Source organism: Balaenoptera musculus, chromosome 18, assembly GCF_009873245.2.
Source record: "Balaenoptera musculus isolate JJ_BM4_2016_0621 chromosome 18, mBalMus1.pri.v3, whole genome shotgun sequence".
In the NCBI taxonomy this organism is placed as follows: domain Eukaryota; kingdom Metazoa; phylum Chordata; class Mammalia; order Artiodactyla; family Balaenopteridae; genus Balaenoptera; species Balaenoptera musculus.
In genome coordinates, this window is record NC_045802.1 from 20,582,801 (window position 1) to 20,606,182 (window position 23,382).

The 23,382-nt window shown below is 38.5% G+C and overlaps 1 protein-coding gene and 1 pseudogene across 1 annotated transcript in view; both read left to right on the forward strand.

The window, feature by feature from the left end:
* Positions 1-23,382, forward strand: part of HTR2A (5-hydroxytryptamine receptor 2A) — a 58,561-nt gene that overhangs the window by 10,527 nt on the left and 24,652 nt on the right. The gene's annotated exons all lie outside the window — the stretch shown is intronic.
* Positions 22,298-22,755, forward strand: LOC118884190 (annotated as a pseudogene).

The window sequence follows — 23,382 nt, forward strand, 5'->3', positions numbered from 1 at the left end:
TAATCATTACACTGATATTTCTATTATTATATATAAAATAAATAACCCCACTAAATTGTTTTATTTCCTCATTCACCCTGAGTCCCAATTCATAGGTTTTTCTATAATTTTAAAATAACCTAGTGGCACAATAGATCTTTTTTAAACAAGTCAAAAAATGCAGAAACCATAAAGATTGATATAGACATAGCTGACTACACTAGAAATAGTACATTTTATGTGGCTAAAATCAATATAAACAAAGTCAAAAGAAAAATTTCAATGTCTGTGAATAACAGACCCAGGGTTGCTATCCTTAACATACAAAGACCACGCACATTTTGATAAAAAATGAAAAGACAAGCAACCCAACAGAGAAATAGGTAAACTAAATGAACAAGCAATTCACAGAAAGTTAAAATGGACAAAGCTCATGAAAAATGCTCAGCCTTTTTACAGTCATGGAAATGTAATTTAAAACAATAACGCAATACTACTTTCACCCATCTAACTGGCAACATTAAAATGAGTGAAAACACCCACTGCAGTTTTGGATATGGTGCCCTATGTACTCAGATTCTGTTTGTGTGAATTTGAATTGTTTGTTCTTGGACAATCTAGCAGAAGTTATTCAATATTAAAATTTGACCTACCAACCCCACTTGAGAGAATCTGTTCTACAGAAAAACAAAAGTACACGTAAGAATCTATGGGAATTTGGGGAAACAGCAGAAAAGTGGAAGGGCTAGGTCATGGCTGAATGTATTATTTTTATCTAAATTATGGAATATTTTGCAGCTCTTAAAAATATCGAGTTGGGGTTATGATATTCAACCGGAGGAATGTTAAGTGCAAAAAAATAAAATAAGTTTCAGGGTGGTATGCATGGCCTGGGCCCATTCGGGTAAGATAATAGTAATAATATATGGAGACATTTACATATTAGCGCTGAGAAACTACTGAAAGACTTCACGCTTGTCAAGAAGGTAAAATTAGCCATAAGAAAGAATGAAATAATGCCATTTGCAGCAACATGGATGGACCCAGAGATTGTCATACTGAGTGAAGCAAGTCAGACAGAGAAAGACAAATACCATATGATATCACTTATATGTGGAATCTAAAAAAGGGTACCAACGGACTTATCTACAAAACAGAAACAGTGTTACAGATGTAGAGAATAAACTTATGGTTATCAGAGGGTAAGGGATGGGGAGGGATAAATTGGGACTGACATATACACACTACTACATATAAAATAGATAACTAATAAGGACCTACCATACACCTGAAACTAACACAACATTGTAAATCAACTACACTCCAATAAAAATTTTAAAAAAAATGTATACAACATAAAAAAGGTAAAATTAGAAAGAATGATAGGATTGTTATATTTTCCCTTATATATTTCTGTATAGTTTTGCCACAAGTTATGATGATGATGAAAGTGCTTTAGATGATCAAGAATGAAACAGTTACACCTGCATCATGGGAGGGAGGGCTCTATGGAGGAGATGGCTGACCCTCAAAGTTTGGGAGGATCTAACAGACGGCAACCTTGGCAACCACATTATAGACTACTCAAGTTTTCTTGCACTAGGAATTTCTGAAATTAGCCTCGTCTTTCCCCTCCTTACTGCAACCGGCTTGGTCGTTTTATTTTTGCCAAGGCTTCTATCTAACTCTGAGGAAAATGAACATAATTACAAATCAACTGAGTTTTCTATTTGTGAGCTTCTCTGAGCAAAGAAGTGATAAGAGTAAAGATGGAAGCATTAGATTAAGAATGATCCTGAGGTTCTCTGGATTTTTTTTCATTTTGCCTTCATAAACCCAATTCCCTTGATCAGGGGAAACCGTGACTTCAACTACAATATATAAAAGGAGCAAACCTTTTCCTCATGAGGATTGCCTTGCTAATGCCATGTGAGAAAAGAAAGTAGATGCTATTTATTCCTTGACCATCTTTAGCAGGTTAAAGTATATATTAGATAGAAAATGTGAAAATGACTATTTTCACATTGTCATATGCTGACAAGCAAGCAAAGACACCGATTTAATTTTTTTCTTGTGCTCATTTCATTGCAGAAATATATTTGCAGCTCATAGAGTAATTTTGAAGTATCATGAGTGTAAATAAGATTTTTTTTTCCTCAAGGCTAAGCATGACCTTGTATTTTATGCACTATTACTTTTATAAAAGAAGAGACAAGCTGTGTCCATTTATTTTGTCCTTTGCCTTCACAAACTGGGACACCACACATAGAACCCGAAACCAAATGCTTAGATCACTGGGTCCAACCTCATGCCTTCAGGCAGGTCAAAAAACCTACCTCCCTAGACAGTGCGGTTGAATAAGGCAGGTTTGAGGGACAGTGAAAATGATATATGTCACTATAGTTTTAAATTGTATTTATCTGATCATATAGTATTCTGAGGATCTTTTCATGTTTATGAGCAAATTTATATTATGTTTTCTATGGTTGGCTGCTTATTGTTTTTGCTGTAGAATTTGGTGGTTATAAGCAAAAGCCTGGAGCCAAATATCTGGCTCTGTCCCCATAAGCTGTGTAACCTTGGGCAAGTTACTTAACCTCTCTGCACCTTCAGTTCCTGATGAATAAATGATAATAACAGTACGTATATTGTGAGGTTGCTTGAATGATTAAATAAATACAGCATTTGTCTCATAAATGTTAAGAGCTTACAACATCATTTGAACTCCTTTCTGTAAGGTTCTTGGACTTTTCCTAACATAAAATAGAAGAATTAACTTTTTGTCTGTATTTTCACGATTTATCTATGTATTCCCAGTGTGTTGTCACTTGCCATTGTTTATAGTGGTTTTCTTTCCCCCCACATGGACTTTTATTTTTATATAATTTTATCTATAAATGTTCTTTTCTCCTTTACAGCTTCTGAGTTTTGAATCATTACTAAAATTGCCTTTCCCACTACAAAATTATAAGAGGAATTCTTCCATATTCTCTTCCATTATTTTTATGGTTTTGTTTTATGCATTTAAGTCTTTGACCCATCCAGAATTTAACCTGTGGTTTAATTTTATTATTTCTACACAGCTACTTATTATACCCCTTATTTCCCCCACTGATTTGATATGTCACCTTTAGTATACTCAGTTCCCATGTATGTATTTGGGTTTATTTCTGGACTTTATGTTCTATTGATCAGTCTGTTCATTCACTTGCAGTATATTTTTAATTGAGGATATGTAATATGGCTTTTATTATCTCTTAAATCTAGTATTCCTTCATTGCTTTCTTTCAGACTTTTCCTGACCATTTTCACTTGCTTGAGTTTTTTTAGGAATGAGCTTCTATCTAGTCCCAGAAAAGAAAATTGTATTAGAGCTGCATGTAACTTTTTAAGTCAACTTTCTAGACCTTTTTCCTGGCATACCTGTGTACTATATTTTTGGTCTTGTTTATTTTTTGTGGTTTGTAAGCAGCCTCAAATTCTATATGGAATAAAGTGAAAGTATATAAACAAATAAAACCTAAAATTTTAGCACTTAGGTTTAAAACATTTTGAATGCATGTTTAGGTCCAAAAGGAATGATAGTGAAATGTGTATGTTGAGTATTCCTATCATAACATATCTTCTGGGGAAAAAAAAATGGCTTGGAAAAACACAAAATAAATTGGCTGAATAAAATGGGCTCAAAACCAGATGGTGTTCTGCTGCCCTTTAGAGTGGGCGACATCCCTAACCCCACCGTCAGAAACAAATATATCTGCGGAACCCACTTGGGAGTCTCTCCTCTAGGACCTTACAAGGTTTATGCCCGAGTCCCTTACTGCCAGGAGTCAGCCTAGGAGCTGGGTTTCAGATACTCATCATGCAACCAGGACAGGAAAGGACTTGGGTTACCTGTTCTCTCTCCCACTGCTTAAGAGATCACATTGTAGGTGAGCATCTACCGAGATACAAAAAGAAACTTGGGAAGAATTAGTCTAAGTCGCCTTTCCCTCAGTTTCTTCTATCTTCTAATTTCTCTCCTGGGTGAAGTAAAATCGCCTCCCCTTTTTCCCCCATCTTTTTGTCCCTGCCACAACGCATTAGCGCATCAGAGGTCCAGGAAGGAGCTCTGGGCACTGCCGCAGCCTGCAGAGGAGCAGGTTGGTGCCCAAGAGCAGGGATGCTCACGGCCTTGGCGAGAGGGGCTGCTGGCCTTCCCTAGGGTGCTTCAGCGCCAGAGAGCTGCCAAGGAGCCAGCTGTCACTGTCACTGCCCTGCCACTCAGCCCACCACCTTCTCTTGACCCCTGAGTGCAACGGTCCTGTCTCTTTCTGTACACGGGTGCAGGGAATTTGGGGACATCTCCCCCACCAGACCACCTCGTCTCATACTTAAGAACATAACATCACGACAAAGACTGTGCTCTTGGAGGATGTGTCCTTGGTTGTCCTTCAGGACACTGTCCCATGGGTAAGAGGAGGTTTACTGGCCTGGGCAGCTCAGAGCCTTCCAGAGTGACAGCTGACTTCTCTCTGCAGGGCAAACTCTAGCCATAGCCATGGGACTACGTGCTGAATAAAACAGCACTTAGTAGCATACACTCTCCGTGGCCACGGGAAACTGGTGGACAAAATTAAGAAATGACCCAATGAAAAAGAAACGCTTTATCCTCTGTTAATTTGACCTTCGTCATAGACTGAGTTTCTTGGCTTTTGGTTCATCATTCTTCCAAGGAGGAGAAGTTAGAGGAGGAAGCACAGGGCTGGGACTCCTATTGCTTCTGGCCACTTAAAGCAGAGGACCAGCATCCACATATCACCCCTCCTGCCCTTGGACTGTGTCAGAAACTCACAAGCTATGGAGGTATATACTTGCTCCAAATCTATCCATCCCTTTTGGGCCCGCGGGTAGGAACCTTCACTAAGTCAGGAGCGATAGCAGATCATCTGATCAATCTGTTATCACCCGCACCCTTTGTGTAGGAATCTTCACTAAGTCAGGAGCGATAGCAGATCATCTGATCAATCTGTTATCACCCGCACCCTTTGTGCCCTGGTACCTGTTCTTTCAGTGGCCTAACAAAACGCCAACCCTGCACAACCGGACTTTACTGTTTTGCTGCGTTCTGTAACCAAGCGCTCCTGGAGAAAGTCACATGCTGTGAATCGGACACCACCTATCCGTGGTTTCCAACCTTGCCTCGACTCTCATTGCTGTCAATCCTTTGCTTCGTCCTTAGTGGATTTTTTCAAGTCTTTTTCCTATTCAAGTCTTCTTATCAACCCCGGGTGCCATTCTCTAAGCAGACCATCTTATTCCCTTTTGCCCTAAGAAGGGGCCGTCAGGCGCAATTCGTTTTCTGTTTCTACTCCCACGTGCCAATTCCACTTTCAGTTCTCAATTTCCAAATTGGTATCCCAAGAAGACGCAGGTTCTTCCGTACTTTGTCTCTACCTCCTATCCCTCCCAGAAGAATCTTTCTTGACTCCTCTCCATCTCCCTCCCTCTGATTTAATTCCCTCTGAAGATTCTACTCATTTGCTCCATTTTGTCACCTCTCGTTTATACCTCCAAGCACCATCCAGCTTTGACCTCCCTCCTTTTTACTGTTCTTCAAGGTCACTAAAACCATCCTGATTCCCAGTTAAATCCAAAAGATTGTTTCTATTTTAATAATGTACTCAGGTAATACATGAATACAGCCTCAATGTGAGAAAGTCAAACGGCTCCAACTATAGGGAATAAAAGTGAACTTGCCCTTCATCGCTCCCTATCTCTCCAGACCAGCACCCACAGGTACTGTGCAGACCTTGAACCTCTCTGTGACCGTTCAATGTAGGGCACAAGCAGGAGAGGAGTGAGTCTTGCCAAGCAAAGCCCCCTCAGTCCCCTTCTACTGGTATATCCTTCGACTCTAGGCTTGCATTTCAAGCTGTGCCCTCCAGACCCTGCTGACCTCTACTGCAGTTTTTTCTTTTGTTTTGGCCCTTTCTTCAACTTCTACTTCTCTCTAAACCAGGTCCCATCTGCTGTCTTCCAGAGAGTCCTCCATCATTTGTGAAATACTAACGAGTTGACATTTTCTTGGGTTGTTATAATTTATTCTGATCAATGTGCTTTATCTTTTTTAATCATTAAATGGAATTTTAGGAGGGAGTATAGACACATGGACATGTGCTTGAATACCATCTTGATCCAAATTTTATTTATACATATCATACCTTATCTACTATTCTTTTATGCATTTATTTGTGTGTATTGACGTCTCCTCTTCAAAACTGTCTCCTTCCTCATCATCTTCTCCTCCCTCTCTGATCTGTTGCTTTTGTTAGCTCCTTTTTCTCTTATTCCTTATATGGTAGTGTTCTCTAGAGATCCATTCTCTACCTTATTTTTTCTCCTCCTTGCTTTTGCTGGGTCCTTTCCATTTCCATGGATTCAGCTCTTAGCAGAACACTGAGGAACTAACAAATCTGTGTTCCAGCCCACAGTGCTCCCCAGGGCTTAAGACTCCTGCATCCAACTATGTGCTGAGCGCTTCTAGCCAGAAGGCCCACGGGAACCCCAGTCTTACCAGATCAAAAGCTGTGCTCATCGTCTGCCATTCCTCCTCCTGAAATCTCTATCTCAGAACATGGCATTAATATCTGCTCAGTCACTCGATACCCAAAATCCCTCCCCTTTCTCACCTCCACACCTAAGCAATTGACTAGTCCTTTGGGTTTTTTGGTTTTTACTTGCTAGTTGTTTCATACATCAGCCTTCTCTCCTTTCATTCAGCCGCATCATGTGTCCTGTGATACTGCACGCATTTCCCTGTCCACAGGGTTTTGGGTTTTTTTGTTTGGTTTTTGCCCTCAGTCTCCACCTTGTCACCAAAGTCACCCTATGAAATAAAGGTTTAACTAAATCACTCTTGTTGGAAACGCTTGAATGACTTTGCTGCCGATGGATTATAGATTCTTCAGTGAGAGACACAAGGCCCTGTAAGTATGGTCCCCATCCACACTTCCATTTCATCTCCCACCATACTTTGCCTCACATTTTCTTCTCCAGTTACAATAAACTGCCCCTAATTCCCACGTCATTTCACCTTAATTTTTGCATCTTCTGCTGCAAATGCCTTCTCATCTCCTTGCTGGGCTAATTTCTACTATTCTTTCGGCACCACCTCCTCCAGGAAGCCTTCTTTTTTTTTTTTTTTTTAATTTGGAAACAACCAGCATTTTATTATCTTTCCAACTCTGTGGGTTGACTTGGGCTCCACTGGGTGATTTCCTGCTCCATGTGTTGTTGGCTGGGCCTCTAGTCGACAATCTGGAGGCTTTTCTGAACTGGACATCTGCCATGGAGAGCTCACATGGCTGGTGGTTGACGCTGGCTGTCGGCTGGGAGCTGAGCTGGGGACAGACACTGAGTGTCTCGGGTCTCCTCTCCTCCAAGGAGCCCTGGGCTCCTCAGAGCATGGTGACTGTGTTCCAAGAAGGAGTGGAAGCTGCCAGGCTCAGGAAGCCTTCTCGATTTCTCCCTTTTCTCCAAGGATTAGGTATTTGCCCTGCTTGGAGTCTTCCACAACCTTTACATGTATTATCTTTTCACATATTATAATCATCTGTTTATTCCCTCACCGGATGAGTTCCCAGAGAAAACAAAAAAATATATACTTCCTCTTAAGCCCAAGTTATATAATAGATAATGCCTATCCAAAAATTAATTTCTAGAGTCAGAGGCTGAAAGCATCTTTAAGAAACTTATTTCCTTGTGCACTTGGTTTCAGAAAGCTATTTTTAGAGATTGCTTTCCCCATACTCTATGAAAGCCTAACATTTATGTAAAATAACTACTTTTATTTTTCTACTTAATACCAATCATGTTGTGGTTATTATAAATGCCTAATTAGTAGGGTCTGTAAGAAAGATGTGGAATTTTTTCCCCACCAGATGGTGAGTTTTAGTTTGAGATTTTTAAGACCTATTTGGAAAGTGTGGGACAATTGTCCCACTCCTAAGCCCAGTTCTCTCATGTCAGAATCTACATAGCATCTCAGGGTAGTTTTCCATTGGCTGTTTTTTTTTTTTTTTTAAACTCATTATGAGAAGGCACGTAATGTGTCTCTTAGAGGCCTCATGGGTCTCCCAGGCAGAATCTCACCATTGCAGCTGGACATCAGTAAGGTCTCCACATTCTACAGTCCAGACATCAACTTTGCAAGTTCAGATTTTTCCCCTGCTTTGCCCAGGAATAATCACACTCTGGGAAGTTGACCTACATGAGTCAAATTCCAGTAAGCTGACTTATTTAATACATAGGTAATATATACCCATTTTCCTGGACCCATTCACTGGCCTGGGAGTCTCCTTCCTGGCAGGGCAATCCCTTCAGATGGCTGTACAAAATAGCAATGTGAAGTAAGGGAGGATTCATAATGGGCCAGAGGCAGTACAAGCACGTGAGGGACACAGTGAGAACTGAACAAATATACAAGCAAGCACGTAGCAAAGGGTTTGACGCATACATTTAAGCTTTTTTAAAACGTGAATCAAAATATAAGTACACAGCAAAGGGCTTACAGTCTAATGGAGCACGATCTACAACAGAAAACAGAATTTGCCATTATAATATAAATGCAAAGAACTCACCAGAATTGGGGGATAAGAGAAGGTTGTATGAAAACGTACATTTGAGTGGAGCTTTGAAAAAGGGGGAAAAGTTGGGGAAATGGAGAATGAGACAGAACTCTCCAGAAAGAGAATGCAGGCAAAAGACATGATATAGCTTGATAAAGGATTGAGATATCAAAATATCCTTTAAAGGATGTCTAAATTCATTTAACTCTAACTGATGAGTTAGATGCCCTTTTCCACTCTAGGGATATTTGTCTTTAAATAAGCAAGACCGGTCATCAAGAATCAGAACATCTTTCCCCTGGACAGCACTGAAAGAATGCTGAAGATTTCTTAGCTCTCGGACTCTTTCAATATTTCATCTCAGTCATCAAAATAGCCCATTATATATAAACGTTATGGCTCTAAGATTGCTTGCATTAGTCATGTTACAGGTGCTGGCTAAGAGAGGCACCTTGGAGTCTCGGATAAACAGGAAGATATGTTTTTATCAGATACATTTTCAAAACTTTCTTCTACAGAGTTGCTTCTAGGAAGAATTCTGCAGATGAAGAGTTTCATCCATTTTATTATGATCCTTCTTGATTTTAATTCTAGAAGGTGGCATCTTCTGATCTTGCCCTGTATTCTGCTCTCTTGCTTAGTGAGGGGTAACAGCCTTTGTTTTGGCCACAGGGTCCGGAAGCGTGAAGTATGCCGGTACTTTAAAATGTCTTCCTAAATTTAGTTTCTAATCTAGCCTCATATTTCTTATTTTTTTAATTAAAGCTTGATTTCAGGAGTTAGGACTGTTGGCTATGGTGGGGTGTACAGGTGGATAGAAACTTCTTGCTCAATTCCTATTAGAATATGGCCATGACAACCTTTATGATAAGTTATCAATGCTTGCCATTATCTTAGATTTTTAAAACATTTCCAAAATTAGTTACATTTCTCTATATTCTATAGGATGGATTCTTTTTCATATTCCTATTCCTTTTTAACTCCCAGATGAACCATTGTAAAGGTTTATATGGGTGACCTTGTTTACAGGCTGTACTCAGATAATTAAAACATGACCAAGTTAATGCCCACTGTGTGTTTTATTCAAAGAAACCACCCAGTTTTTACATTTGATATAGGAACTTTGGAAACCACCCAGTTGACATAGAAACCAAAAGTCTGTCTACTCAGGGGTTCTCTTTTTTCCTCTAATACAGCAATTAACCCACCTATTGGGTAAGGGCTGTTGCTTATTAAACTTTTTGTTTCATCCATGAAAGATATTCAAGCCTGTCTGGAAGAAAGCTGATCTCCATTTGTTGTTTGTCTTTGGCACACTGGTTATTTTGTCTATTTCTGTTTTAGGCCCTGGTTTCTGAACCCCTGGTAGATGTCCATGATGTACCACAAACCATGTACCTGTGGTTTCTCTACTTAAAGGGAAAGGAGGGATGCCTTTTATGTTTCTCAGCTACCCCAACTCTCCAACATCTCCCCATACAAGAGTCTGTCAGCGTTCTGTTGCAGCTCCAACCATTCTATTCAGGCATCATCATTCTTAGATGTGCACTGAGCCATCATGCTTTGGATGGTTGGGATGCAGAGACAACAACCCTGCCCTTCTATCAGTGTGTTTAACTGACATGCTCCCCAAATATACTTGAAGACAGTATCCCGGTTGGTTTTGTCTCCTAAAGACATCTATCTGACCCATATAAGATGGGAATAAAGTCTAGATTTAACCACATATAGGCGCTCAATTATGCTTGTTGATTGAATAAATAAAAGGAATAAATGAACAAAGAAAGGAGGGAAAAAAGAAGAAAGAAGAGGATAGGAAAATAAAGGGAGAAAGAGAAACAGGGTTTCCTAGAAGCCCTTGTAATTTTTCCCTGATAGCAAGTCATCTTTAGAAGGTCCACCTGTGCCCATTTTGCATCGGGGGCATCACCTGGCAAAGGACAGCAAATGAAAATTTACAAGAACATCTCGATTGTAGCTTCTCTAGTATTCTCACAGATTTAATGTCTGTTTCCATAGAAACAGGTTTGGCAAGGCTCGTCATAGAAGCTAAGAATGAGAGACACATACCATGAAAATTTCACATTCTAACTTCAAGCAAAGCTAACTCATGGTTTTGTCTTTTCAATAACTTAGTGCTTTAAACTCAGCATCAGAGAGCCTTATTAAGAAATAGTTTCATTACATTAATGAGGGTTTCATTTTTGACTGTTTGTGTATATCATTATAGTGAAAGCCATTACAGGAGCAGTGTTACTAGGGAATGTCCTCAGGGGAGTGGAGAACTTTGGGATTCTGGGTATGGCCTTCAGAACGAAGTCTCCACCAGCCACCCTTTCCTCAGGGAATGGTCTTAGCCAGCACTTGCTCACCTGCCTGTTTTGTTTTCTTCACGTTTGGCTAAACCATTTATAAGTGTTAGAGAAAACTGAGTGAAAGACTCAAAGATAAACAGTGAACTAGTTCTCTAAGCATCCCTCATAACCACTCTCAGACCAGTTTTTGAAACAATGTGAAAGACACAAAAATAATGACCCATCACTGAAGACCGTTTCACCCTTGGATGAGAAACTATTGCTGTGAAGGATGACTTTTCTCTAAGGAAACAATGGAAGTGTGTTAGAATCACAGGAAAGTGCATATTCTTAGGGCCCACTCCCAGATAATCTGATTCAGGAGAAACCAAGGGGAAGCCCAAGAATTGGTGTGCACCAAGAAGCACTGTCTAAACTATCAGTTTAGAATTGGGATGGACTTTTTAATGTCTATTCTCATGGATCGCCTCACATATGCACTTTCTAAAATTTCAGATAAGTACATTGCACGTACCCTTGTTTGCAACGAACCAATGATAGTGTTGCACAGAGCTATCAACCCATGCAGTAGACCATACTGGGTTTTTAACCTCTCAGGTGCAGGGAGGGGTCATGTCTTATTGTCTTTGATTCACTCATCACTAGCACAGTAGGCACTTGATAAATGCTGGCAAAACTGACCATTAATGAGCCAATCCTGATTTCCTCAACCAGGTGCGTTGGCCTTGATTCTTTATAATCTTTTATCTTTGATTTAAAAATCTAAATTTAAGTACGGTTTTCATTCCAAACTGGTCAAGGTAACAAGGTACCTTCTCACGTTTCAAAGAGCACCATGATATTTTAAAGCTATCATTGCACATCATGAACATTAACAGAATTGAAGAGGAAGAAACAAAAGATACAACTGAAGTGACTTCCCTGGACGTCTTTTGAAATCATAAGACTTATGTGTGATTTGTCTAGAATTAAATTACATTTTGATAATCCTTTCCGGCTCTATAATATTTTCTACTGTTAGGTCTCAATACCTAAGATTGTCAGCAAGCCGCTGAACAAACAGGCTTTTGTTCTGGCACAGAGGGATTCTATTTCGACCTTCAGAATTATGCTTAGAGCAAGTTGGGTGTCAAGATACAGAGAAAGGCACTGAAACCTCTTACTGGCCTGACCAAGACAGGTGGTGTTATCTCCAACTCCCATCCATTTGCCTACCTGGAGAGTTTACTAACACTTTGTAATTATTGATATTTTGAAATAGAGTTGGTTTTGGTCAATAAACCACAGACCCTATTGAGAGAATAATATTAGTTTATGGGCTTTTAACAGATTTTTCACAAGCTATGAAATACAAATCAGGTTGCATTTATATGTCTTTAGAAAGCTTTTTCTGCATTAAGCTTCTAGCATGCAGAAAAGTCTAATTACTGATCAGCTGAAATAATTCTCACAATGTAAAATATCCTAAAAGTTAAAGGAGGAGAGAAGGGATGATGGGTTTGGTTAATTTAGTATTAACAGCAATAAGCTAACAACATTTTGAAGATGAATCTTCCAGCACCAAGCTCCTCTGGCTATAATACATTGTCATGCACGTGCAGCACCGGATTAGAGCAGAGTATTAAGACCCAGGCAACCCGGGCTACTATCTGGCTTTCTTCAGAATACAGGCTGTGTATATGTTTCCTCACTTGTAAAATGAGTTTGGACTACCAATTTCCTAACTCTATAGTCCTATAGTTATATAAAAGGAACCCTGAAGTCTTGGCATTAAATGAGAATATTTCGTGAGATCCCAAGCAACACTTAATTGGAGTTTAACTTATAACACCTTTAAACCACTGATTTAACTCTACTGTCATTAACTGTAGCCCAATTTAGACATAAGCCTTCAGACTAAAATTGAATATAATTGATACAGCTCCAGGATAAAGGGAATCTAGTTCAAAACACCAGCATTACTTTGCACAATAGGTAATTACTAGAGAGAGAAAGTATTGAGCCCACCAATATATTTCACTTTTCCTTTTTTGAAAAAAATTGGAGCAATAGCATTAGAAATATTTTATTCCTAGAACTATTTTTGTTTTGACTCCCACATAAAATGTATTTTAGCAAAGATATTATATTTGCTATTCTATATTCTGATACATCATATAATGTATTAATGTGTTTTTATTTTTCCATAGGGGCTTCATAATTATGATTTTAATGGCTACAAGTTATTCCCTCATGTTGATATATTATACTTTATTAGCCATTTTCCCAATTCTGTTTCTAGTTTTGACTAATAAAGTAGTGTATTCAAAACAGTAGTTTGGCATATAATTTGATCGCATTCTATCCCTACAGTAGTCTATTTGTCCTTTTAGTTTCACTTGCCTATAATTACCTCAGATATATTTACTTTGGTCCCAGTAATTTTACTTTGTCAGTTTTAAAAATCCCTTGACCAATTTAGAACCTAAATTATTTAAAAGTCACAAATGAAAGGTATGTACATTTACACAAATTATGGTTAAATAACAAATTTGCCATTTTCAGTATACAATTTAGGAGTATTATATTCATAATCTTATGCAACCATTACCAATGTCTATTTCTAGACTTATCACCCCAAACAGAAACCCTGACCATTAAGCAATTATTCCCCATTCCCTCCTTCCCCAGCCCCTGGTAACCTCCAATCTACTTTGGATATGAATTTATCCATTCTAGGCATTTCATGTAAGTAAAACTTTGTCCTTTTTTGTCTGGTTTATTTCACTTGTCATGTTTTCAAGGTTCATCTATATTATAGCACGCTATCAGAACTTTATTCCTTTTTATAGCTGAATAGTCCATTGCATGTACATTTTATCTGATAGTTGGGTTGTTTCCATCCTTCAGCTATTGTGAATGATGCTGTAATGAACACTGGCATACAAGGATCTGTTTGAGTCCCATTTTCAATTTTCGGAATTTACTGAGGAATGTAGTTGCTGGGTCATATGACAATTTTATGTTTAGTTTTTGAGGAACTGCCAAACTATTTTCCACAGTAACTGTGCATTTTTCCATTCCCACCAGTAATGTACAAGGATTCCAATTTCTCTGCATCATCGCCAAAGCTTGTTCTTTTTTGTTTGTTATAGCCATCCTAGTAGGTGTAAAGTGTTATCTCACTGTGGCTTTGATTTGCATTTCCCTAATGATTAGTGTTATTTCATATGCTCATTGACCTTGGCATATCTTCTTTGAAGAAATGTCTGTTCAAGTCCTTTGTCCATTTTAATTAGAATGTTTGAGTTTTAGGAATTCTTTATATATCCTGGATATTCAACCTTTGTCAGATACAATTTGCAAATATTTTCTCCCATTCTATGGGTTGTCATTTTACTTTCTTGATAGTGTTCTTTGATGCACAAAAGTTTAATTTTGATGAAGTCCAATTTTTTCTTCTGTTGCTTGTGCTTTTGGTGTCATCACTGTTCTTTGAATCTAGTTTCCCTTTTTACTCCCTTCCAATTCCTTAAAGTGACTTTATCACCTCAAGTATTACTGTTAAATAGTAATCCAACAATAGTTATCTGAGAGTAAAAAAGCAGACTTGCAAAAAGTGTTTTTCCTATAATTATTTTAAAATATTTTAAAGTATTGAAATTTCTATGTGACAATGTTAAAAGCTGAGAATAATTTTTCCATCTTTAGAAATGGCAATCTTCCAGTTGTTAGTGAATGTAGATTACTTTATAAGCCCTTTTGGATATTTCAAGGATGAATAGCCACCCTAGACTTCCTTGGGGAAGTGCCTGAAGATAAATGATATAAATTCTGTATGAAGGATAAAATAGAAACTCGGTCAAATATAGGGAATTTAAGGTACACTCCCTGTGAGTAGTCTCTCTCAAAGAACTACGTATAATAGTTATACATCTTTAAAGGTGCAGTTCCCTAATTTAAGGGGAAAAAAATCCAATGATGATATTTTAGGGAAGTGTTAGTTTGTAATTTCTTGAGTAGGAGTTTGCTTTTGGTCATATGGTCAATTCCTCCAAATACATGTTCTGAATAGTTTTGTTCTTAGCCATGCCTTCACCCTCGAAGACCTTGTACAAGCGTTAAATCTCAATACCAAGCTGTCAGAGTTTTGCCTTCCATTTCATCTTCAAGCTGCATTTCCAGCCACACAAACACATTCAGTAATTCCATTCAGCTTGACTCTCTGCCCTGGCTCTGGCAGCATCGCACATCCAAGAAAGCTGAGTGTTCAGATTATTCAAATGTTATGTGCTCCCTGAAGTCTGACCTCTTTAGGGAAAACACATCCCCATACCTTTAGAGAAATGGGGGAAAAAAATTTGTTTGAATATGGAAACAGAGTTTCCACTGATAATATAAACTTGTGAACTTAACAGACTGACTAGGTTCCCAGTTGCCTAAGGAAACCAGCTACTTGAGAATTGACCCCCTCTTTGCAGCAGTGCTGAGACAGTTGATGAACTATTTCCTACGTTATCTGGGTATTTTGTACTCAATCAGGACAAAGTTAAAATTTAGACTTCAGGAAATTCTTCAATAATTTGTTTATAAGGTATATCATCATTTCTTACATTCCTTTAACTATTCCCTTGGTCTAACAAAATTGCTAATTCATTCAAAAAGTGCACATGAAGTTTGAAGGGTGCATCTTAGATTTTACTTTACTTGCAAGGTAACAGGTTAGCCTGCCACAGTTTCATGGATGCTGGCAGATGACATGAGACTCTTGGACCAGAGATTCCCAGCAGTAACAACCAGAGTATTATCATTTTCTTGTGCTGGTTGCCTGAGCCCTGTTTCACACAGGGCAATGCCAAGGGAGCCACAGTAGATTGCACAGAGAAAAGGAATCTGAGTGTAACAAACCCAAATCTTTTATGATAAGCAGTAAGCAACCTCCCCCTTTGCTTCAGATGGATACACTATATCATCCAAGGTTGTTCACTATTCAGACATCCTTGAAAAGATACTCTGGAGAAATAGCAACTCAAAGTTCCATGAAGAATTGTCTCCACAATTTTATAATACATCATATTCATATTAGTACCAGGCTCTGTCATAATGTTGATATAAATCCATAAATGGTAGACTGTAGAATAAGACATTCAAATTGAAAATGGCCCCTTCCCCGAGACTGGGAATTTGTTAAGATTTGGGGGTTAGCCTCCACTTTCCAGGATGAAGGTCAGCTGTAACCAGCTTGTAGAATAGATATATTTTAGATATAAGATATATGCCAGATAACTTTATGTCTACTACATGATTAGCATATAGTAAGCATTTTAAGAATATGCTGTTGTCATTGTTATTAGTTCCAGGCAAGGGTCAACCACTAGTTTTTAGTTTCCTATTTTCCTGTTTCTGGACTCAATTTGGAAGTTCTTCCCAAGATAGGTACATGTTCTATTGGGTACATGCTCTATTGCCTCATTTGCTTTAAGCCTTTGCTCAAATGCTTATTTCTTGTGAGGCCTACCCTGATCTCCCCAGAGAAGTTATCACATTCTCTCCCATCTATTCCCCATCCATTTTATCCATTTTCTCCCTCTACCTTATTTTATTAGCTTCTATTATATATTTACTTATGTTTTATCTTCAGCTGAAATGAAAGTTCCATGAGGGTAGGGGTTTGTAGTCTACTTCACTGATGAATCTCCAGCCCCACGTACTATACCAAGCCCAAGAGTCGGTGCTCAATAAATTTGTTAAATGAGAACTAGCTCAAGGAGACTACGTAGCTAGTCAGGATTTCATAATTAAGAAGGCAGAATTTGTCAAATGCACATCTTCTGACTTGAAGTCCATGACTATTTCCACTGTGCAGCACTATCTTTCCTCAGCCTCTCCCTACCCTAAGGCCTTTAGGCAGGTCTAGGGTGGCTCTGCCCAAGAGCTGAGAGACCCCAGGAAAAGGAGGGAAGCAGAGAAGGGAGAACTGTGAGGCCAGGCTAAGGCTGAAGGACAGGTCAGCTTCACAGGTAAGCACATGAGGAAGCGGATCACCTGATCCAACTGTATCTATGTGAGCTGGCCTCCTGCGTTAATAACACAGATGCACTTCTCTGAGCCCTGGAAGTGTGAACTGTCAGAAGTCTAATCTCTCCAAGTCAGGACTGCTCAGAGTAATAAACACCTTATAGAGAATTTTAATCTACAAAGCAATTTATAAAACTCTTACAAATGAATCCTCTTAGGATTCCCAGGATGTGGGCAAGATAAAGACAGCAGAACTTGAAAATAATGAAGAGAGCAAAAAGGTCTCATGAGATGGCTGGAGGGAGCCCAGAAAAGTTTACTTTGTTCTGAGCACCCACACATTCCCATTGCCGCTAACAACTTTCAGGGGTGCTTCAACTTCGGTCTGTGTATCCTCCAGTCAGTGATAAATGTTGATGAGCATTCCATACTACAGATTTATCCGCCCCCTGCCCCCAATAGCACAGGTTGTGTATATACATACACGTACCCATATATACATATACTCTAAGTAAATGACCCCAAAATGTGTTTGCCTTGAATCCAATAGTTCTGAACTGTAAAGATAGCCACTAGACATGTCTATTGCTATTTAAAGGTCCTATCTCCCTTGATGATGGCATTTCAAAGGGTTAGCTCCCTGGTCCTTGGGAAAGACATTCCTAGTTGTAAGACTTGCAAGAGGCTTTTTAAAAGATTTTAAGCCCAAAGCCAGAGAAAGAATTTACAACTTTACAAAAGAAAATGCTCTAAGAGAAGGGAAGGGAATGTCTCTTCCCTTATTTTTAATAAGGAGTATTTATCCTCTTGCTTTTAATTTGTATTTGCCCTTAAAGTCTATACAAGTAATATGCTAACTCAAAGTTGTACAACCATTTATAATGTGACTTTATTTGATTAATTGCTGGGAAAATAAGTCTGAATTAAAGAACCTAAGTTACAGATTTTAAAAGAAACTTTTACTCTCAAACGTACATGGTAAAACAGGGTATACCAAAGAGACTGTCAGTATAGAGGTCCTTGATATTTTCTTTGAGGATTAAATTGAAAACTTGTATAATTAGTGATTTAAGTCATTTACACGGAAATGACCAACACGTGCTTAAAAGCATTCTACTCTTTTAAGTTAATATTTCCACCAATAACTTGTTTTATTTGTAGAACAAATGTCATTTTATAAGTAGTACCAGTATTTTTCTACATAGTCCAAAATAGGGATATTCAAATAAAGTGTTATAATGAACAAAGCAAAGGACTTAGTTTTCCTTGGGTATATTGCCTTACTATAGCTCTTTGCCTCATGTGTTGTGCTATTGAAAATGTTGCATTTAACAATCATATGCTCTCACGAACTTCCATTATACCTTATGAAAACTAACCCCCTATACTACTTTATTAAAAAGTTGGATTTCAGTACTTGATAAGATTCACAATCAAGAAAGTCATACCATTACTTACCTCAAGGAAAAGTCAGCTGTGGTCGATGTACTCTGTATATTTCATTCTCATAAAATGCCTTCATGGTAATCAACTGGTCACAAAGGTGCCAAAATTGTTTATATACTCAATACATATACCTATTAACCCAGTTAATTTGTAGATGAACACTTGAGTGTTTAAACCACCACAGGTTTGATTCATTATTCAACAGAATTCAGAGGTATGAGCTATGTAAGTAAAGACCTTTTAATAACTTTTCAATGGCTTCCCATCTCCCTTAGGATGACTGTGAAATGCTTTCGTTAGGCTTAAATGCTAAATAAGTCCTTCTGCCCTCAGGCACCTGCCCATTTCTCCACCCTCACTTCACCTCACTTGCACCTTATCTCCCTTAGGACCTGCCTGCTCTTCCCCCAGTTACTAGGCTCTTTGGCTTCAGGGTTGAAATATCATTTCCGATCCTACCCACCCTTCACTTCACTTCTTACTCTTCCTGTAGGTCTTGCCTCCAAGTTCTGTAAAGTGGAGTATTTTACCAGCAAAGTTCTTACCAATTAGAGGACACTCTTAGAGTTAACTGCCCCAACAGATGTTGTAAGTTGTCTTACAAAGACTTCATTTAATAGGAGTCACTAACAACTGCATCTTCCAATCAAGGGTCAGCCAGTTTTTATTTCCCCATTTCTCTTTCCTATTTGGGTGGTTTCTCTTTGGGGGCCTCTATGTCCCTCAGAGCCACCCTGGATCTATCCCAAAGTTCTACAGTACCTTTTTCCCTGCTAATTTTCCTTGACCTGCTTATATTTTATTAAACTTGATAGTATAGTTTGCCTTCCCTAATACATTAATTTGCATAGAGCGTATCTTACACAGTGCTTACCTCTATTCTTAGATTGTGGTACCTACAGAATAGGCCCTTAATGACTGAACACACAGGGGGAAAAAATGTTTTTTCAAGGAGCTACTTGCTGTGAGTCATCTCCTCTAAAGTGTGAAATGCTCAAATTGATTGGTTCAAAACCGTACGTATTGCCTATATACTGTGCACCAACTGCTGGGTTGAAGTACACTTACAGAAGGTACAATAATTTGATTCATTGTAATAGTCAAATCTGACAAGGAACTTCTTCGCTGTCGTCTGGTTCTCTATTTTGCATGCTTGCACAGAGGTTATTTTGAAGTCCGCAGCTAATTTCTTATGTCAGAAATTAGTAGGATCCTGCCCCAACTCCCAGGAACTAAAGGGCAGGCAACAGCAAGACAGTCTATTTTTGTCTTCTAAAGGGGGGTTGTCCCCTCATGTATCCAGTATTCCTCATTACCTTGGGCTCTTTGGCAATAGGTAAAGGCATAAAACAAACTGATTTCAGTTTGGTAATTAGTGATCCAGGAAGTCTGGGCAATAGAGATTAAGCCAGAGAAGGAACCTCCTATTCAGAGTTGTAAGAGAGGCACAAATGGGCTTTTCCACCTCTGCAAAGTAACACTTGGAGGAGGGGAAATTTCTCCAAAATAATTCATTCCATCTGCTTCAGCCCCTACAGGACTTCTATTTGGGATAAGGTTTTAGTTGATAAGAGCTAATGGGTTCTAAGTTATCACCCCTTCCAGAAATGGAAGGTAGAGATTTTAAGTAGAGATTGCCAGAAAGATCAAGACGTGCAATATAAAGAAATGAATCTGTGATGGGAAAATTTGGGGAAGGTGGGAGAGACAATTTGAAAACAGACCTTTCTATGTCTCCCAAACTATATCACAAGGGCAAGTTTACTCCTTGGCCCGCAGCTGATTGAGGATGGGGGAGGGGTGGTAGAAGGAGCTGTGTTGGTATCTGTCGCTGGGTCATGTGTCTAGAGGTACTGAAAATTTAATAATGGTTTTGGGGATAAGGGAAGGACATTTTTCACAATCTAAAAGTATGTCAGTGAGAAGGAAGCTGCTTAGGAGAAAAAATAAAATAAAATCATATCCTTTGGAATCCCAAACTCCAAGTTTCAGAAATGCTAACACTCAATAGGATTTCATCTTATTCTCCTTTTCTTGCTTCTAAGCTTTTCTCCTCCATTTGGCTCTAAACCTGGTTGCTTTCTTCATTTTATCATTTTGGTTCCGTTTCCTACCAGCTATTATGAAATCACTAGGACCTTTTAAAGGGATAAATTCCTATTTTCCCACTTAGTTTCCCATTTCTGCCTACAACAAAAACATCTGGTGATTCTAATATTAAGTAATCAACCTTTTCAACATGGTGATTAAAAGATATATATCTGAATTTGCATTCATTTGTAGAAATTCTTCCTGGGAGCCATTCATTTTTCATCAAGCTCCCTGTGCTTTTCATTACTTCCTTCCATCTCCCTGTGGTCAACCTGCCTGAGTAAGCAGCTCTATTTCACTCCAATCTCTTGCTCGGCAAATGTAAAACCATTAGCACATGTTAATAATAGTAACCCATCAGACTTCATTATTTCAGTAATGGAATCTGTCAAGGTCAGCCACTGATAGCTGTTAATGACCACTTTGTTAATAAATAGGGGGGTAACTGCAACAATATTCATTTTAAGCAAATAAAATATGTTCTGATTAAGAATTCATTCTGGCCGGTTTGAATCCAATTAAGCCAGCTTCTGGAGAAAGGCTCACTCAGGATCTCTCTGCTTAAGAATATAGTCACAGAGACAACATAGTATAAGTTGGACTTCTTAGCTCCTCCTCTCTTTGGAAGCAGCAGAGATTTCCTTCATCCAAAAGAAAATAAAGGAGCTCGCTCTGCAATCCTCCTTTGCCACAGACCTCCCCATCTCAGGCCCAAACACAAACCTACACCCACAGACCCTCCCCCCAGTTTACCATAACTGGCACCATGGTTTTGCTTTAATTTGTTCACGTTACCATTGGGAATTTCTTAATTAGTATGGAGGTTTCCATGTATTATATAGCAACATAGAGTAGACTTAGACCTCAGATTAGAAGTCCAGCCAGGGGAACAGTCAAAATATTTAGTACCCTTTATGACACAGACACCAACCCAGGACCCTGTGGTACAGTGAGAGACAAATATGTAAACAAAATATAATCTGAAGCAGATAAAAGTGCTATGAACGAACAGGACATAGTACCACCATAGTAATAATGGTAACTATTTAGAGAAGATGTTCAGGAAAAGCTTTTCTGACCATTTTTATTTCAGCTGAAACTTGGAAACTGAGTAAGCCATACAGTAACATCTTGAGGCCTTGGACAAATTACTAAAAACCTTTGTGTCTGATTATTTGGGAAAGAAAAATGCCTGTAGATACTAAGTTATAGTAGTATTTTCTTTTTCCCTGCATGTTGAGTATTGCTGTCTCCTTAGAGAAAAGCAGTTTTTCAGAGTGAAATAATTCCTGAGCCTTAATATTGAGAGAAAAGGATAATGTGACATCACTACAAATACTTTACTGCAGATCAAAGTTACAATTGTTTCTTGTAGTGAACAAAAATTCCAGTCTTTTAAACAACTCATGGCTCCAGTAGAATGAAGAACCAAGGGTTATGGCCCATCTATCCTGCTTTTCTCAATAGCTGCTCCTTCCCTTCACCCATCTTGTCTAACTTATCAAGTGGCCAAGTCAGAGCCCCGAGCATCATTCTTGCCATTTTCCTCACCTCCCAGAGTCCATGGTCATGTCTATTATTTCTGTTGCCTCAATATCACCTGATTTCATTCCTTTTTCTCCATCCCCTCTGCCTTGGCATTCATCTGAGACTTTACCTTTTGACAGGAATCGTGCTATATTCTCTAAAGTGGTCTGACTTATTCCCATTTCTAGTTCATGCTCATGTTAGTACCCAGTCTAATTTGTAAAGCACAAATATAACCAGGTCTATCCTCTGCCTAGAATCTTATCGGCTCCTCCCTAGTTCCTTGTGCATAAAGCATGACATGGAAGCCTTATCAAGAATTATTCTCACAGGATGGCGGCCACCATGAAGGCGGCTGCAGAAGATGTCGATGTTACTTTTGAAGATCAACAAAAGACAAAGAGATTTGCACAGAATACAAGTAGAATCACAGAGCTGAAGGAAGAAATAGAAGTAAAAGAAGAAACAACTCCAGAATTTAGAAGATGTTTGTGAGGACATCATGCTTGCAGACAACGACTGCTTAATGATACCTTATCAGATTTGTGATGTTTCCATTAGCCATTCTGAAGAAGAAACACAAGAAGTATTAGAAGAAGCAAAGAAAAATTTGCAAGAAGAAACTGACGCCTTAGAATCCAGAATGGAATCAATTCAGCGGGTGTTAGCAGATTTGAAAGTACAGTTATATGCAAAATATGGGAGTAACATAAACCTTGAAGCTGATGAAAGTTAAACATTTTATAATACTTTTTAAAATGTTTAATAAACTTGAATATTCTTTAAAATGATAATTTCCCTTCTCCAAATGATGTGGAAAGCAAAACTTTTAAAATTTTCATTTATTTAATGGAAACTTGCCTATTTTCAGGTCTTGCTTATTTATATTTTTAAAAGAAGACAGTATTCATCTATGTATTTTGCATAACAATTATATCAAGTGTAGGGGCTTTATGTCATGTTATTAAAATCAGTTAAGCAATCATTTACGTTTCTGTATTATCATTTAGAATATTTGTGCAATTTTTATTACAAGAAAATTTAACAGTTAAAAAAAAAAAGAATTATTCTCTGCCTTTCTACTCCATCTCAACCCTGTTATGCTACCGGCAACTCCTCATTGCGTTCTAGTCTCTTTCATCAGGATACTCCCTCTCTCTGGAGCATCTTCCCCTTCTTTATTACGACCACTATTGTTCACCCTTCAAGACTCAGCTCGGCACTCATTTCTTCCTAGAGTCTTCCCCTGACAGCTGTCTGAGGGGCTTGTCCTGGAGGAATTCTTAGCACCTTCCTGGTCCAGACTCATATCTGTTTACTAAGAAGCTCCAAATCAATGTGTCCAAAACTGACTTATGACTTTCTCCCTAAAACTTGTTTTCTATTTCAGGTTCCACTCTACAAAGCTAAAACACCTT